The sequence below is a fragment of the Nomascus leucogenys genome, chromosome 1a, assembly GCF_006542625.1.
Source record: "Nomascus leucogenys isolate Asia chromosome 1a, Asia_NLE_v1, whole genome shotgun sequence".
NCBI lineage: Eukaryota > Metazoa > Chordata > Mammalia > Primates > Hylobatidae > Nomascus > Nomascus leucogenys.
Window position 1 is genome coordinate 10,188,885 of NC_044381.1, and position 19,723 is coordinate 10,208,607.

At 34.8% G+C, this 19,723-nt stretch overlaps 1 protein-coding gene across 34 annotated transcripts in view; it reads right to left on the bottom strand.

The window, feature by feature from the left end:
* Nucleotides 1-19,723, bottom strand: part of PTPRD (protein tyrosine phosphatase receptor type D) — a 2,318,035-nt gene that overhangs the window by 1,085,351 nt on the left and 1,212,961 nt on the right. For all 34 annotated transcript variants that reach the window (XM_030814138.1, XM_030813761.1, XM_030813755.1 and 31 more), the window contains exon 8: nucleotides 6,812-6,845. The gene's annotated coding sequence lies outside the window, so the exon portion shown is untranslated. The remainder of the gene's footprint in view (nucleotides 1-6,811; nucleotides 6,846-19,723) is intronic.

Sequence of the window (19,723 nt, forward strand, 5' to 3'; positions counted from 1 at the left end):
TTCTGTGTTAAGAAAAAGCAAAAAGTTTCTTGCACACACGGTTTGTTCCTTTCTGCCTTCTTATTTGGAATGCATCTCAAAATTTAAAGAAGACTTTGGTTCACAGAGAGAACCCTTGAGTGGCAATCATATTGAGTTCACTCAATTTTCCACATTGTTAGTCTGTAAATGATGAGAGTAGGGTGTTGATCCTTACTACTCTTAAGCAACAGAGAAAATTCAGAGCTGGTGAAAAGTACCAAATTCATAGTCCTGGAGACAAATATTCTCTGTAGAGTTCTTGAAAAAAGAAATAGCCGGAAAAGCAGTGAGGCAAAACTCATTATTTCATTATGGTCTTGCTGGACAACTGAGACTCCCCTTGGCCCTCAGCGAGAGCAGTGTGCTACATACAGTAATCTGGGCACGTTGATGACCACAGTGATAAAGCTCTTAGTAAGTGGGATGTTTGTTTTGTAGTTAAGTCATCCTGACAGGCCCACTGGGTCATAAACCTGCTTACAATGCAAAGTTATTCACAACCTCAAAATGAGACTGCTGTACATTACAGATAGGTCATTGGTAACAGCAGAAGTCCTGGCTTTTGAATCATTCAAATCAAGATCTTTTCTGCATCTTTGGGTTTGGTCTTGAGGATTCAACTGAGATAAAATTGTCTCATGTCAGTAGATACAAAATTACCACGGTCCTTCTGTTGTCTACCTGCCTGCAGATGCGTCCTTGCAAGAATGGGATCCTACGTTAGGCCAAGAGTAGAATTCTAGTTTGTAAATTTTCAGTTTTGCTACCTTTGCTGTGACTCTAGGCTAATTTGATAATCAGAGATCCTTTCAAAGTCTCTGAATTTTCGAACTTTGAACCTGGCTTTTACCTAAGACTGAATTTTCTATAATGCATTTCTTCTTGGCTACATAGATGACCCACTGTTATTGGAATAAGCCCAGGTCAAATTTGTCTATGGTGTCTCTTCAACAATATTTTGTAGTCTGCTTTCTTCCAGTGTTCACTTTCAATCTCCTCAGGGAGGGAATATACTATAGTAATGAAACTATATTACAGTAATTAGAGTCAGCCACATTGACACAGCCAAGCAAAAAGGGCTAACTGGAGAACCTGTGACCAACCTGCACACTGGGAGAATGGGGTGGAGCCGTGGAAATTCCGGTCATTTGCAGAGGGGAGGAACCTGGTCTCTTAAGTTCCTGTGTGATGGGGCAGGAGCTGGTTAATCGGCTTCCCTCTTGCTCAGCTGAAAGTTTTTCTCTTTTTCCTTTTTTACCCAATAAATCGTTTTTCTCACCCTTCTATGTGTCCACGAACCTAATCTTTCCTGGCTGTGTGACAAGAACCTGGTTTTAGATGAACTGAAGAGAAAGCCCTGCAGCAATATTTGGTGTGATAGACTGAACCATGCCTCCAGGTGTGCTTATACTTGTCATCTTCCTCATTAACTCTGGGCTAGTTCATGTAACTTATTTTGACCAATGGGACATTAGCAAGCTTGATACCAGGAGAGGCACTTGCAATGGGGATTCTCCTTTGCAAAACTCCTTGGAGCTGAGCTGCATGCTATGTGAGAAACCATGCTAGTCTGCTATATAGAAAGGATATATGGACAGCCATTGGAAGATGACGCACCATATAGAAAAAGGGGCCAATGGAAAAGAACTGAGACCTCCAGTTAATCTCTTAGCTGAATATAGTTGCATGAGATCCCTATTGACACTTATTGGAGTGGAATAACTGCATAGTGAATTCACTCTCAGCATCATGAGGAATAACTAAGTTTTCTCTTAAGGCACTGAGATTTAGGGTGGTTTCGTCCATAGCAATAGATAATTGATATAGTTGGGTTAAATTCAGCCTCCATTATTTGCTGAGCTATGTGACTTGGTGAGTAGTTTAAGCTTTCTAATCCTCAAATTCTTGAGCTCTAAAATACATTGTTATTTCCACAAGGCTGTGGAATGGATTAAATACTGAATATAAATAATTTAGCACAAGGCCTGAGCTATAGTAAGTGCTTAATAAGTGGTAGTAATTACCATCAATTTCATCATTTCAGTCAACATCACCATTATCGCAAATATCATAACTGCTAGCACCCATGCCAACACGAACACCGCAACATTGCCACCAATACTTTCCTGATAACTAGTGCTTTCACGATGCCCTTAGTGTCTACTGCCATAGGGAAAATCAATCTTTTTCATTAAGACATTTTTTTTTTTTTTTCTGGTGACTCTTCTCGCTCATTTTTTTTTTTTTTAATTATACTTTAGGGTTTTAGGGTACATGTGCACAATGTGCAGGTTTGTTACATATGTATCCATGTGCCATGTTGATTTCCTGCACCCATTAACTCGTCATTTAGCATTAGGTGTATCTCCTAATGCTGTCCCTCCCCCCTCCCCCCACCCCACAACAGTCCCCGGAGTGTGATGTTCCCCTTCCTGTGTCCATGAGTTCTCATTGTTCAATTCCCACCTATGAGAGAGAACATGCGGTGTTTGGTTTTTTGTCCTTGCGATAGTTTACTGAGAATGATGTTTTCCAGTTTCATCCATGTCCCTACAAAGGACACGAACTCATCATTTTTTATGGCTGCATAGTATTCCATGGTGTATATGTGCCACATTTTCTTAATCCAGTCTATCATTGTTGGACATTTGGGTTGGTTCCAACTCTTTGCTATTGTGAATAGTGCCGCAATAAACATACGTGTGCATGTGTCTTTATAGCAGCATGATTTATAGTCCTTTGGGTATATACCCAGTAATGGAATGGCTGGGTCAAATGGTATTTCTAGTTCGAGATCCCTGAGGAATCGCCACACTGACTTCCACAATGGTTGAACTAGTTTACAGTCCCACCAACAGTGTAAAAGTGTTCCTATTTCTCCACATCCTCTCCAGCACCTGTTGTTTCCTGATTTTTTAATGATGGCCATTCTAACTGGTGTGAGATGGACAAGAAAAACCTAGGCAATACCATTCAGGACATAGGCGTGGGCAAGGACTTCATGTCTAAAACACCAAAAGCAATGGCAACAAAAGCCAAAATCGACAAATGGGATCTCATTAAACTAAAGAGCTTCTGCACAGCAAAAGAAACTATAATCAGAATGAACAGGCAACCTACAGAATGGGAGAAAATTTTTGCAACCTACTCATCTGACAAAGGGCTAATATCCAGAATCTACAATGAACTCAAACAAATTTACAAGAAAAAAACAAACAACCCCATCAAAAAGTGGGCAGAGGACATGAACAAACACTTCTCAAAAGAAGACATTTATGCAGCCAGAAAACACATGAAGAAATGCTCATCATCACTGGCCATCAGAGAAATGCAAATCAAAACCACAGTGAGATACCATTAAGACATTTTTAAAACATACGTACACACAAAACTTTTATTTTTTAAACCATACATACACACAAAACTTTTATTATGCTAAAAGATGATGTAAAGTAATAAAAATAAGTTATTTACATGTCCCTTTACACCATTTAATCAGATTACTAAACAGGTAAAGTGATTTGACAAAATCATTCAGAAAGCAAATGGAATGCCTATATTTGAATTCTATGTCTTCATGTCATGAATGCTGAGACCTTTTAAAAAATTCTGGTTGTTCTAAAAATAAGAGCTTGTATCTCTCACTAGAAGGACATCTCCATAGGGGAAGATATTTTATTGCCTTTAGTGCTCTATTCCTAGTACCTTAAAAATTGCCTAGTATATAAAAGCTCCTCCAGAAGTGTTTGTTGAATACACGGATCAATTCACAACTGATTGGAAGTTTACAGAACATGTATTGTGAAGCCAGAATATCTGAGTTTGAATCTCAGTTCTAACACTTACCAGTTATGTAAATTTTAGCAATCTAATATTTTTGTGCCCCAGTTTTCTTATATGTAAAGATGAGAATAATAGCACATATTATCTAGGATTGTCTTTATAAATATGAAACTCTTCAGAGTGCCTGGCAAATAGTCATCACCATGTAGCTTTTGTTATTATTATTATCTTGTTATATTGAGCTCTATTGATGCATAGAATAGTATATATAAATTATTGATTTAAAGAACGGGAATATGTACGCATATTGAAACAAAGTCAAAAAAGATGTTGTTGTGTGGTCTAAAACAATGGCTTCCAAGCTCCATTTTTGATTAAAGTCATCTGGGATGATTATTAAAATCCAGATCCCTGCCCACTCTACTCCTCCTTCCATGCTCTATATTTGTAGCAATTGCACCAAAGATCATGTTTGCATAGTCAGCTTTGGAATGCAGTGAAATCAAATGAATTTTAATAATGCATGTTCAGGAACTATATGATTTAATTAGAGAAGCTATTTTGGTACAGGGGTTTTTTCATTGACCTACAAATTCAATCCTGTGGGGAGTTGCGCATTCTACCTTGTCTCCACCATGTGCCATTTGGATGTCTCCTCTCTCCTTTCTTCCTTTCCCTTCCTCCCCTCATCCATAGAGAGAAGATGACTACTCCCAGTTGATGCTAACCCTCCCAGGAACATGAAAAAAAAAAAAAAAAAAAGTATGGGGTCTAATTGGTCCTTGCTACTCAAAGTGTGGTCCACAAAGCAGCAACATAAACATCACTTGAGAACTTGTTGAAAATGTAAAATTTCAGGCCCTAATGTAAGGGATTTTCAACTCCATTTCCTGATATAATCACCAGGGAGCTGAAGCATCAAAGTTTAGATGTTAAGCTTCATTAACCTTGAGAGACTCTGAGTTAATTGGTTTGGGTAGTACCCAGGTCTAACTAGCCTTTTCGACTTCACAGTGGATTCTGATATGCAACCTGGTTTAAGAAAGGAGAGTTTTAGCAGAAAACTTCAATTGATTTTGAAACTTCTACTTCCATGGCCTTCTTCAAGCACCTACAAGACTCTGGGTTTCAGAAAATTCTTCTGATTTCCTTCTACCAGTAGACCAGTGGCAGATTTCCTTGTGCCAATTTCCTCTTGGCCCCATTATTCATGGTTACTAACCAAATCTGCCAACTTTGGCATCTACCCCGTTTTCTCAGTAATCTTGAGATCTGAACTAGCTGAACATAGACTAGAAAACATTCACAATGTCAGTAGGCATGCGGTATGAAATCAAAAGCATTTTATCACATTTTCAAGCAAAACTCAAGTACTTTGAAGCATAACAATGATGATAATGTCTACTTGTATTATGGTTAGGACTATCTACCCCCACAACCATTGTTGTTGCTTTTTGTAATTGGACTATTGCAAAGTGATATGATTGCCTTTGAATAGACTGCAGTATTAGAATAATATATTTATATTTTTGTAAAATCTTGTATTTTGTTCACTCACAAATTACTTGACTGAAAGAGATTGACTTTTTTTAATCCTTTACAGTTTACCCTGGAATAATTAGGTAGTAAGAGGGAAAACAGACACAGAAGCTAGTCAAGACCCAGTTCTTTTTGTATGTGACTCAACAAAACAGCATTTTTGCTGTAATCTTAAGATAACCTTTCAAACAGTGAATCAAGAGCACTAAAAGTCAAACCCAAATCAAACGTTTGAAAAATTAATGTCTTGACTGAAGTCCCTTGGGGAGCAGTCAAAGGAACAGAGTTATTTATATACTACCTTACTATTTACAGTGTGGTGTTTAAACCAGCAGCTTTGTATCACCTAGGAGCTAGTAGAAATGCACATTATTGGGCCCTACTTCAGCTCAAATTCTAAATCAGAATCTGCATTTTGAAAAGATAGCCCACATTACTCATAGACATATTAAGGTTTGAGAAGCACCAATGTAATATACAATAAGGCTTTTAATTTTTTTCTCCAACATTTGCTTTTTCTTAAGTCACACCACATACAGCACCCCATACAGTTCCTCTATTATTTCTTATCCAAAACCTATGTAAATTTTTTTTTATACCTTCAAAATTGTTATCCTCCTGCCAACCAGCTCCCACTCTGGCCATTTCTTATTTTACCAAGCAGTCTAGTCTGAGGGAAGGGGGAGGATGCTATACAAAGACACTCTTTCATAACATTTTCCTTATCGTAATTGAATAAGAACAAAAAATGCAACACTTTCTCTCAATCTGCTATAAACTGGTAAACTCTCAAGAAGTAAAATGAGTAACAATTTTATGTAGAGTCTTCTTTTTCTAAGTCTGGCAATGTGCAGAGAATCCTTGAAAATACCAGTTTACCAGTACTGTGAAAGCACACAAATATGTTGTGTTTATTCTTCCAAGAGAGACATAAATGGGTAGCAACTTCTCCAGAGATTAACTATATTGTTCCAAGTCATATCCACTCGTCTTAGTTTCCAATGAATAATCATAGCAATATAAGGCAATTATGTAAGCTAAGGAATGTAATTTCTTTTTCTTCTTTCTCTTATTGTAAGGATAATAGAGAAAACAAAAAATAATTTTTGCGTCAGTATCCACTGGGTATTCTGCTATCAATCTAAAAACTACAAAGTATTTCTTGTAACTACTAAAAGAGTAACTAACAACAGGATATTACTTTTCTAGTTGATTGAGAGATTGTTAAAGTTTGAGTAAGTGAAGCATTTGTGAAAATAAACATCTCTGTTGAGAAAATCTGGTTGAAAACTAAAGTCTTAGTTTTAATTGAAAAGAAGAAACAAAACATCCTAAAATGCCTAATGGATTGTCAGAAGGAAACTCATTCAAAGAATTTTAACCAAAGTTTTATAGGTAAAATAAATCCTTTAGAATATCAAAAAGAAAAGTATTCCGTGCAGACATAAGATGAGCAAAATAAACTTACCACAGATGTTCAGTTAATGGACAGGCACCATCATCTGAAACAACAAAAATGTATTTGATATTGTGATCATAAAAACTACCAAAACCTTTCAAATTGTCTTCAAACACATGTTATGGACATATCTATAGAAGCAAAATAAAATTAAGTAAGCAATGAAGATACATGATCAGATCTCAATTATTTATTTCAGATGAAAGTATTTCATCACCACCATTTAAGGACTAAAACAGATTATTAGTTGTTTATTAAAAAATCTTTTTTATAGGCATACCTGGCATATATATGTATTACATCAATATTTTCTTCTGATATATATGTTTAAAAGGCAGGCAAAAATACAGAGTCATCTCTTTAATACAATCTTGGTCCTGGCACAAACACAACCTTGAATTACTTGTCCTAATTCTCAGCTCTGACAGTGCCATATACACCACCTTCCTGAGCTCAAAAATTCTCTTTGTTGCCTATCTAAAACAAACTGAGGTGTTTAGCATAGCATTCAGGAGCTTTAGTAGGTTGCTCCTATTCTAACTTTTTATGATTCTTTTCCATAATTCGCCAATGCATATTCATGCTACCTTTCAAGTTTATCTGCCACTATTTTCCCTTGTATACTAGTCTCGAATCGTAAGCCCAACTTCCCTTCCTCCCTCCCTCCCTCCCTGCTTCTCTTCCTTCCTTCCTTCCATACTTCGGTTTACTCCATTTGCTCTGCCTCAATATTTTTTTCTAGCCATTCCTTATGGCCAGCTCAATTAACATTTCTTCAATAGAGCTTGTCTTGTCACCTAGAGAAGAAATTATTCTCTTTCTAGATGTTCCCACCATATTTTATATGTTTATTACAGTATTTATCAGATCCTATTTTGTGTGTTTAGCCCATATTGGTGTTTATGCCTCAACCCTGTTCATTGTTCCCTACCCAGAGGACTTCCTGCTATGCCTCTGAAATAGGAGAAGTCCAGAAGATGCTAATTGAGCTAAAGGAAACAATTTATTTAGTGTATAGATAGCATATGGTGCATATTTTCCATATTTTGTCAATAATTTTTTAAGTGAAAAGTGCAATTTCCATTGCAGTTTCTGCTAATAAAACTTGACTGTTAAAGTCATAGTAATATACCCTATGAATAAAACTTCTCAGTTTAACAAAAAATAAAGAAATTGAGGGTGAAGAATGTCCTTTATTGATAAATGATTTTTAGAAAAATTCTTTAAGACTTTTTCAATCATATGGGAACACATTTTCTTTTTATATTTTTTAGATTTAAAAAACATGTTTTTTTCCCCCACAGGGTTAAATTTTGTATGAAAAGTTAATGTTTTGAGGAACAGTGATACATTTGCTTTGACCTATGAACGTAGCCACCCCAGCACCAAGATGGAAGTTACTGGCATAATCTTAGAAAAGAGAACTTATCTTCTTATGGAAAATGAAATAATAACATTGCCTTGTTGCTAATTTTATACTCCTAGCCAATTATGCCAGATCAGACTCTGCCTATATGAAGCATACATGTGTATTACATACCCACAATGTCTCATACTTCACTATTCTTCTGGGCCCACAATCACTTTAGACTTCAAAATGTTGGCAAACAATTCTGTGTAGTTACTCGTATTAAGGTTTTCTGTGTTGTTTGCCTAAAATAATTATAAATCCACTATTCTGCTATTTCATTAAGAACTTTTCTTACTGTTTCATACAATATATTACCTATCAAGAGAAGGTATTACTGAATAATAAAATTTTAAACAACAGAAATAAAAACTTTAGCATAAGTATTTAAAATAAAAGCACTGGTTTCTTAATTTGGTAAGAGGGAGGACTTTATTAGGTTCTTTTTACCTAAGCATAGAATGTGATAGTTCAACATTCAGCTTCTCAGATTTTGTGCTTTTCATTCCAATCCCCTCTAGTTCTCATCATAGGAGTAACATGACCTAACATACAATTACAATTTTTCTCTAAAGTATTTGTGATTTAAAGACACCCCTAGAGTAGAATGCTACTCAGTAATTTAAAATGTGCTGGTAGTCTGAGTCCATGCCTAGATTATTAGTGGACATTTTTCCCCTCCAAAGGACGAAGTTTTCAAAGTGTTCTGATATGGCTTGGCTGTGACCCTACCTAAAATTCATCTTAAATTGTAGCTCCCATAATTCCCACATATTGTGGTAGAGACCCATTGAGAGGTGATTGAATCATGTGGGCGGGTCTTTCCCATGTGGTTCTCATGATAGTGAAGAGGTCTCATGAGATCTGATGGTTTTGTAAAGGGGAGTTCCCCTGCACATGCTCCCTTGCTTGCTGCCATGCAAGACATGACTTTGCCCCTCATTCACCTTCCGCCATGAATGTGAATCCTCCCCAGCCATGTGGAACTGTGAATCAATTAAACATCTTCCCTTTGCTAAATTACCCAGTAAACAGCTTTCCTTTACTAAATTACCCAGTCTTGGGTATGTCCTTTATTAGCAGCATGTGAACAGACTAATACATGTTCTAAATAGAATAATCAGTAATCATGGAAGTACCTTTGGAAATATTAATAAAAGTGAACGGAATTTTTGTTATAATTATTAATACCTATCATCTATATTATTCTGACTTTCTTAAAAAAATAGAGTGTGGACCTAACTTTACCTACTGATTTTTTTTTCTGGACTGGCACTGGTAGATGAGTAAATAGAAAAATATGAGTTCTAAGTACCCATTGATTTATTGCTGCCTTGCACTTCCGTGCCAGTGGTAATATAGTTGGGTAAGGAACGGCAGAGATCTATGGCTTCCTACAAATAACGACTCAATGGCAGTCGTCTATTTTACTCAAATGGTAACCAAAATTTAACTAAGATACTCTCCCCAGAGATAAATGTAAAGCAGGGAATATTTAAATGTCCCCAGTATCTGTTCTGAGGACATTTAAAAGGAGACTTTCTTTCACATGATTGAAAACACCAGATAATAGGACCAATCAAAATCCATCCTTCTAATACTACAACATATTTTCAACGATGTATAATTGTTAATTGTGGATCTAATTCACTTCCTTTATCTGAACAAAAAAAATTTTTTTTCAGGTCAATTATCTTTTCCATTCATTTCCACCACATCTCCCCACCCCCTACAGAATTTTGATTAGCTCCTGAGAGTGGCATCTGGAAAATATAGAAATCCTTCCAGTTAAAACAGATAATTACTAAATGTATAACTATTGATTGAGAGAAGAAGGAAGATACTGTAAACAATTTTGGAGCTTTTGCTTTGACTCTAGTGATGCCGGTAAGAGTGAGGAAATGGAGTCAAACCAAATCAAGTGATTTATGGATAGCATATGCACCTACAGAAAGCTTCTCTTAAAAGAAGTTTCCTGAGAACCTTTCAGATGCAAATTTATTCAAATAACCTTTAGAATTACCCATCCGCTTCTCCATATTCGATCATTTAATTCTTATAAAGGGTGTCTATTTTCTATAAAAGAATCCTGGCATTTGAATGCAGGAACAGAATACTAAGTTGGATATTGTCCCAATATTGTGATCATATGATTTGCTGGAAAATACAGTGAAGAAAAAACTAAATATGTATTATTACCTTCTCTGTATATCTGTACTAGGCAGGTGGTAGGAATAAGCCAGCTATTTCAGTATTGACTTGTAGAACCAATTATAGAAATAATTATAAAAATAAATGCAAATAGGTATCCATCCTGGGCATAGAAAATTATTTTTGCAATGAAATTCTTATGAGTTTCAGTAATATCACTGAAATACCTACATGCATACACAATACATATAATATGTCTCTATCACACACACATACACATACGCACACATATATACAGATATATATACACAAGTAATCAGAGAAATCCCCCTCTTTTCTAATTACATCAGATTTCTCTTTCCTTTGGCATTTCCTTTTTCTCATACCAAAACTCCAGTCCTTATTTCTCATATCAGTCAGTACTAAGTCCAGGACTTGGAATGAAGTGGCAGAAGGTGAATAGTAACGGGGAAAGGAACTGGGTATGAAGGGTAATTTGGTATGACTGACCTTACTATATATATTGTTTAAACAGCCTGAGCCAAAAATACAGACCAGCCTTTCTCTGTAAAACAAGAAGTCCAAATGTTATGTCTTATTTTTTTTTCCCTGAAATACAGATAACTCTTCCTCCAGTCATTGATACGGTTTTTCTATGTACCCACCGGAATCGCGTCTTGAATTGTAGTTCCCATAATCCCTACGTGTCCTGGGAGGGACCCAGTGGGAGGCAATTGAATCATGGGGGTGGTTACCTCTATGCTGCCATTCTCCTGATAGTGAGTTCTCGCGAGATCTGGTAGTTTAATAAGGGATTTTTCCCTCTTGGCTTGGCAATTCTTTCTGCCATCATGTGAAGAAGAACATGTTTGCTTCTCCTTCCGCCATGATTGTAAGTTTCCTGAGGCCTCCCCAGCCATGCAGAACTGTGAGTCAATTAAACCTCTTTCCTTTACAAGTTACCTAGTCTCAGGCAGTTCATTATAACAGTGTGAGAATGGACTAATGCAGTCATAATTGTGAGTTCTTTATGTTTATTACAGGGCAAACATAAAAATACAAATGAAAGTTGATTCATTTTTGCCAAAAAGATGTGTCACATATTGTAAACTGACAGTAAACAATCTTAATGCAAAACATATTTGAAATACTGGAATAAAATATGACAAATACTGTAATGCATCCTTGAAAAAAATATAGTATAGAAATGTCCAGTGGCCAAAACTGAAGAAAAAGGTGGAAATGGTTAATATGCAGTCAGTGATATTTGGATGTTCCCTGCAACATTTGTCGATCTTAAAGAAGAGCCTTGGGATCTCTAGGAGAAGTGATAAAAAGTCTCTTCTAAAAATCTGTCACAAATGTTTCAGGTTTGAATTTTTACCACCCACAAGGACAAAGAAATCCTAAAGGGAGATTTAACAAAAAAAGTATTCCTGTGTTGTTACCTCATACATTTAATCACCAAATTTCTCTGGAAGGGTACATTCTCAACAAAGGACACTTAGGATTTATAAATATGAAGTCCTATTAAGTAGAAGCTCAAATCCATAGCTATAAAACACATGAGGAAATCGTGAGTGAAAGTCAGTACAAAGATCAAGATCAAGATTAGAAATACCAAAACATTGAGATAATGCAATTCTAAACATAGATTATGAAATGAGTATTTAAAATTATTAAAAATAAAAGATGTCTGAGCAAATATGTGAAAGACATATCAAAAGAATAAGACAATTTTCAATGGGTACCAATTTTCAGAAAAACGAAATAATTGATATTAAGTAAATAAACCAATATATTAAACACAACTAAAGGAAGAATTAATGGGCAAGCAGAGCTGAAGAAATTATCCATAATGATGCTCAGAGAAGCAATGAAAAATAATGTAGTGAGAGGGCATATGGGATGTGAAAATTACGGTGAGATGGTTCAACGTTTGTCTAATAGGGAGCAAAAAAAACAAAAAAAAAACAAAAAAAAATGAGGTGCCATGCACGGTGTCTCATGCCTGTAATCCCAGCACTTTGGGAGCCGAAGGCGAGTGGATCACTTGAGGTTAGGAGTTCAAGAACAGCCTGGCCAACATGGTAAAACCCCACCTCTACTAAAAATACAAAAAATTAGCCGGGTGTGGTGGCACAAGGCTGTAATCCCAGGTACTTGGGTGGCTGAGGCAGGAGAATTGCTTGCAGTCAGGAGGCAGAGGTTTCAGCAAGCTGAGATTGTACCACTATACTCCAGTCTAGGCGATAGAGGAAGACTCTGTCTCAAAAAACAAAAAAAAAAACAAACAAAAAAAACAAACCAGAACTAATCTTAAAAAAGAAAATGTACGAATAATGTTCAAGAATTGTGATATCGCATGTATAAGTTATGATACATTTCTAAATATTGATATATTTTCTCTCTCTCTCTTTCTCTCTCTCTCTCTCTCTCCAGGAAGCGAACCATATCTCAAGTAAGATGCACTTCTTAGATTTTGAAAGCACTGCATAATCACTCTCCACACCTCCATGCACTTCTATAAAAAATGACTCTATTTCATTTCTCCCTGTTCTCTTACATTGTAAAAAATATTTTAACCATGTGATAAGTCCAGTGAATAAACAGTGGTGTAATGTCAAACAAATCAGTAAGTAAATACAGTGGGATAAAATGAGTAAGAGATAATTTGTTTATTAATTTATTAATTAAACAAAATTTTAAATGTTTGCTTATGAAACAAATATTTTTAACACCTATTATGTTCTGTATTCTATTTTAGGCATTGGGGATATAGTGGTAACCATGCGGACATGTTTCCTACTTACATTATTGTGGCATGGAGAGGCAAGAGAAAGACCATACACAGCTAAACAAATAAAGGAATAAGATAATTTCAGATAATTAGTGAAATGGAGAAAATAAAACATGTCATATAGCTCAAAGGAGGAATATTTAGATTGGATGGGCAGGCCGGAGCAACACAGAACAATCCAGCCATGCAAGGTAAGAAGATAGAATGTTTATGTAAAGGAATAGTTAGTACACAAGGACTTGTGTGCACTTACATTCAAGCAACAGAAAGAAGGCCAATGTGACTAGAATTTAGTAAGCAGAATAGAGTGGTAAAAAATACATTTAGAGAGGTAGGTGGCCAGATTAAGGAGTGCAAGTAGGCCAGTGCCAAGAAATTTGGGTTTATATTCCAAGGGCAATGCAAAGTCATTGGAGGGTTTTAAGAAGTTGAATGACATTACGGTTTTGTCTTAAACATGCCTCTGGCTACTCTGTAGAAAACTGAAAGCCAAGGAAGGAGCAAAAACTGGGAGATCAGGTTTGAACCTTTCCAGGCAAGAGCTGGTAGTGGTTTAGACTAAAGTGTAGCTGGAGATGGAGAAAACTGGAGAGGTTGGTATAGATCTGGAATATATTTTGAAGGTGGAACAAGACTTGCCAATGGATTAGAGAGAAATGAGCGAAAAAAAGGTATTAAGGATTATTGCTGGTTTGGAATATTGGTGACTAAGTGGATATTAGTGGTATTTACTGAGATGAGCAAGACTGGAATAGGAAGAATACATGTTTACTATATCTGTATCAGCTGCGTTGATTAGAATCAACCCACATTTTAGCCATTTTAGGTGTGACATACATTAGATACATGAGTACAAATGTCAAGTAGGAAGTTGGATGCGGAAACCTGTAGTTCAGTGGAGAGTCTAGGACTAGAGATAAACATTGAGAATCATTATCACAGAGATCATATATGAAGACAAGGGAATTGGAGAGTACATAGGTAGCACATTAAAGAGTTTAGGCCGGAGCCCCAAGAAGTCCTGATATTAAGAGTGGGAACTGAAGACATGTTGCAACAAAATTATGTGGCCCTGTGCTAGATGGGATGGTTTAATTTAGTCTTTTCCAAGTCCCTACTTTATGCCACGTTCTGTGCTTTGTGCCCCAATGAACAAAATCAACTGGTTTGTGGTTTAGATTCCATAAAATCATGCTTATTTCTCCATCATTTCTGGATTCAGGATAACATCCCAGGGGCACCCTAATGATTCGTCAATTTTAACCAGCTCTTTATTATTCCAGACACTAAGCATTTCTTATAGGAAACACTCTCCTTCATTTCCTCCCGATTCCTTTCAAAATCTAAAACTCAACAATTTCTTCAGTAGGAATAAATAACATTATGATACTGATTTTCTCTGCTATGCATTTAGGGAAAAGGAGATACAACAAATTTACAATGTAGTTGCAGCTTAATATTTTTCTCTTTATTTGATCCTATTTTTACAAGTTATAACCGAACATGGAAAATTGCAATGGCTTCTTGATTAAGGTGGTGGATTCTCAGGTTCCTCGAGGGTTACCAATCACCATAGAAGTTGTAGGCAAAGTAACAATGTCCATCTAACTCCAGTAGAAGAAATCAGGTAAAAATAAAGAAAATCATTAGAATCCTTTTAATCCTAAATTAAATAGAAATATGTAGATAGACATCACTAGTAACACATTTCATGGGAAACATTCTGCTCCGGGGCATGCTTTATAACGTTAGCCTGGGTAAATCTGCTTCAGTTTCGATTAATAAAATTGTAAATTCAGGACTTGTGCTTTAGCTAAGTTATAGTTTGGGTTTGTGCTCTGTTATTCTTTTTTAAAACAAAATAAAGCTGTGAAGAAAGCATGCTGTCTAGAAGACATTATTGTGGTTGCTGCAAAATTGAATTTTTATCCTGTACCTTGGGGGAGACAGTTTAACAAAATGTATTTCCCCCCATTATCACCATTGTTTCCATCTAATAATTTTTTCCAACACTGAAATCATTTTTATGTAGCCTTGGAATGTGTATTGATGTTTGTCCTTTGGCTTTTCCCTTTCTTGAGATAATTTGTAATTTGCTAAAACATTGTAAACACTAGAGCTTTGCATATTTTCTGCATGTTTACTAATCTATTTGTGCTAAAAAAATTACAAGTTTGCCATTTAATTTTGCTATTATTTTCCCTGTACATTAAAAATGTATTATTTGGATAACTTTGGTTTGGAATATGAAGGGCTAATGTTAAAATTTACCTTTGCACTCTATTTAAAGGAATAAAATATACTGAGAAAATTGAATAGCTAAAATAGGATTTTAAGGAGAATGTTCACATACCTAAGAAGATAAATGTTTTTGAAACACATTAAAATTATCACCTGAAAAAATGCTGTTAAAAAGATGGTAAGGGCCAATCATTGTTTAGGCCATTACTTTGATTTCAGCTTAGGGACTTTCAAAATCTGCCTTCTTTTGTCTCTTTCACTCTCAATTAGAAGGCTTAGAACATTAAACTTGAAGTAAACACTAAGCTGAAGTTCTATTCCATGAAGTAAATAAATGGAAAGAATAAAGGAAGTAAGAGATAGAAGAATACTACATGGTTGAAAAATGTGAGCCTTCAAGAAATATTAAGAAAAGCATCCTCCATCTTTTCTACAAACTTCTACAATTTCACTGAAATCAAGACATCTCACATTCACAATATTCACTCATTTTTCCAGTGTAGATCAGCCTCTTTCTTTCTTCACAATTCCAAACTGATAAGAGAGAGAATTTTGATATGTTTGATATGTTCTTGAGTTTTCAATACCATTCCCAAAAGCAAGAGGATTAGAGCTTTGAGAGCAGGGTTCAAGATTGAAAGAGTGATTTGGGATAAGACAGACTGACAAAGTTGGATGTTTGAGGGAAGAGTCTGTGGGGAAGGAGAATATTAATGAGCAATTTTATAGTGGAGATAAAGAATATGTTTAAGGAAGAGTAGGCTTGAAAAAAATATCTAATATGAACTCTTCTTTTCTTTTTTGAGATGAATGTGTCTTCCATGGAAAAGGCATTTTTTTCTGATTCTTGTCTATTATAATGCTGAGCACTGGAGCTCTGGAGCTCAACAGATTAGATTTGAATTAGGAGTTTTCCATTAGCATTGTGAAAATTAGTAAATTACTTACCCTCTCTGAACTTCAGTTTTCTTATAAGTAAATAGGAATAGTAATAGTACTTATTTCATAAAATACTGTTTTTGGATAGATTAGATAGGCTTACCACCACCATTTAAGTTCAAGCCCTCATTACCTGACTTATAATACTGTAGGTTGGCTTATCGATATCTGTAATTTAAACAAATCACATAAAAGCATGTCTGTTTTTGGTGTCTGGCTTTTTTGGCTCCATTTCTGAGCATCAACCGTGATGACGTCATATGTGATCATTGTTTACTCATTTTCATTGCTGTGTAGAATTCTAATATATGAATATACAATGGCGAATTCATCCAATTTACTATTAATGACATTTATGTTGTTTCCACCTAACATGATTATAAATAATGGTTCTATAAACATATTTGTACATGTTTAATTGTGACACATGTAAAAGTTTGTTGAAAATATACACAGATAGGGTATCTACATCCAGTATACCAGATTTATCAAAATAAAAGTGGATACCCCTGAATAATAGGATATAAACAAATTTTTGTCCTATTCTAAATTTTCTACAATCAACACAAAATCTATTTTTTTTGAAATTGTTATACCATAGTGATTTAGATTATAGAGTCAAAAAGCCAAATTTCACTTTTAGTGCCACTGTTTATTCCCTCTGTAGCCTTCACACTGCTAAGACTCAGTTTCTTTACTTGTTCCTCTGTAAATTTAGAATCGGAGTATCTCCCTCACACGATTTTTGCAAGGAATAAATTATCTAACACACATAAGCTCATTTCAGTTCCTGGCACACACTAATCATCCATAAATGCTAGTTGCAATTGTATTACTATATTTATGATAAAAGAACTTTGTTTCCTTGCCTCTCACATAATTACCTTGTAAAATTTCGGTTAGATATAAGGAAAAAATATAGTGCAGTAATTTTTTAAAAACCCAAATACTTGGAAACTCGAAGACTTTTAATTTTTATTGACATTATAAGAACAGGGAGGCAATCTGCCTGTGGGGTAAGTTACCTAGAAGTACAGCTAAACTGGTTAATTTTAAGAGATGGGATTATGCAAATGCATGAACAAAAACTATTAAAGTAACATTGGCAGTAGAGAGAAAAAATACAGGAAATTTGCTTTATCAGTATACTGATTGAATCATTATTGATGCTTCTCACAATTTTTTGTTTTTCATTGTTTTCTTAAACATTCTGACAGCAAAGGAAATTATTATATGTGCAAATTGGGTATCACCTCTTAAACTTTTGAATCAGCTGCAAACTGCACTCAACTGAACCAGCAAAATCTAAAACAAATAAAGCACCATTTACGAGAAAGCATTTAAGAAAATCATACGTACGACAAGCATTTTTCCCAACTCATACAGCTCAAATATAAATGATTCTAAAATGTATGTGCCGTGTTTACAAATGTGTCCTTATTGAGATTCATACCTGCATTACTTGTTTGTTCAGAGCCCTAAAACATTATAATTAAATGGAAACTCTCACTCTCAATTAGCAGATTCATTTCAATTAAGAAAGGAAAACAAAAGAATAATTTTCATCAGCTTCCACTTACTTCGTAGTAAATGCTGTGATAAAATATATTTTAAGCAACCTGATGTTATATTAAGAGGCGTTATATTAGGAAAGAATAGGGATCTGGGGTTTCAGACAGAACATTGTTTGAAAATCAATACTGCCATTTACTAGTTTTAGATTTTGGGCTGTTTTTCTCATCTTTCAAAAATAACGATTGTGAAGATTAAATAAGATAATGAACATAAAACATCCCTCACACTGTCTGGCACAAGGTGGGTTCTCAGTAATAATATTTTCTTTTTGCTGTCATTCTATTTTTTAATTATTTCCTTCTAAGTAATATAAATTTCCCAATATTGGTATTAGTCTGGTGTGTTATAGACTTTTTATATCATGCAATGTATTGCAAAATATATTAAGGCCTTTTAAAAGATCAGTATTTATCAAGAATATAAGAGACTGAACTTTCTTTCATCAAAATTTAAACACAATAATTGAAGTATAACTTTTCTGAAATGTATCTTTAGAATATTCTTATCTTACAAAGATAGATGAGTAATATTCTCATATTATGCTTTTTATTTTAATATAAAGACAAATATATGTATGCTGAGCTTATCTCAATATATTATTCCTACAGTATTTTTATAAAGTCAGGGTTATTCTATGATAATATTTTATGCACCTGCCACTCCTCTTGCATATATAATCTAAAACAATATCCAATAGCAACTTTTAATATATCTTTATAATTGAATGTATTACATTGGAATTAGGTAATTTTTTATGCATATGAATATTTTATTTTACCTTGAGCTTCTCCAAATCTGGAACTGTGTGCTTGGGCCACTCCTAGTAACATGGTCCAGTAACCTGACATGGAAATCATTTACCACTTCAAATATGCAGTATTAAATTAAATATAATGTTTAAAAGCCATAAAAATTAAACTAATTCAAGACCAGTAACATAGCTGGTGAGTAAACAGAAGTAAATTCAAAAATGAAATTAAAGAAGACTGCTGGAACTGAGAGCACTTAAAATTTCTACTGAAAAACAACAAGTCACTAAAGATGGACTCATAATATAAAAAGTACAAGCCACAAAAGCAAAGGAACCCACCATAAGGGAGAATCAGTAACTACAACAAGCTGAAAAATTTACTTCCCAAGAAATCATAGAAAAGCCCCGGACTGGTTACTTTCAAATCCCAGTAGGGTACCACGGGAGCAGTTGATTTTCAAATTTGCTGGATGTCAGTATCTCAATGATTTTAATCCATATAGAAACTCATATTGTAGATGAAAAATGTCTGAGGTTTCTAATATTTTTTCAGCATATACAATACAGATAAAGATAAAAATCTCTGGTCTAATATTGAATCTAAATATTTTATTTAAAAGCATGTGAATGAATGAAATGTATAATATGTTGGCCTGACTACCATCTTTTACTACCTGCGAGAAGAAAATATGAAACACATTTTTAATAAATGTTTTATCAAACACATTTGTAAGGTAATATGGCACAATGAAAATTATAGTAAGGTTCACTAAGCAGCCTTATACAAATCAGCAAATGCTAGATTTCTTTAAAGACAGCATCAGTTGCTTAGATAAATGAAGTAGGCTTCCTGACCAGAGGTTACTGGCACAAATCAATACCATGAAATATGCATTCAGTCCATATGGTATTTCAGTAATGGGTGCTTGAAATTCAGTACACAGCTTTGCTATAAATCACAGACAGAAATTATATTAAAAGAAAGTTCGTTCTGTGATTTGAACTCAGAAATCAATGGAAATGTACACCAAAAATAAAATACTTTTAGACATACAC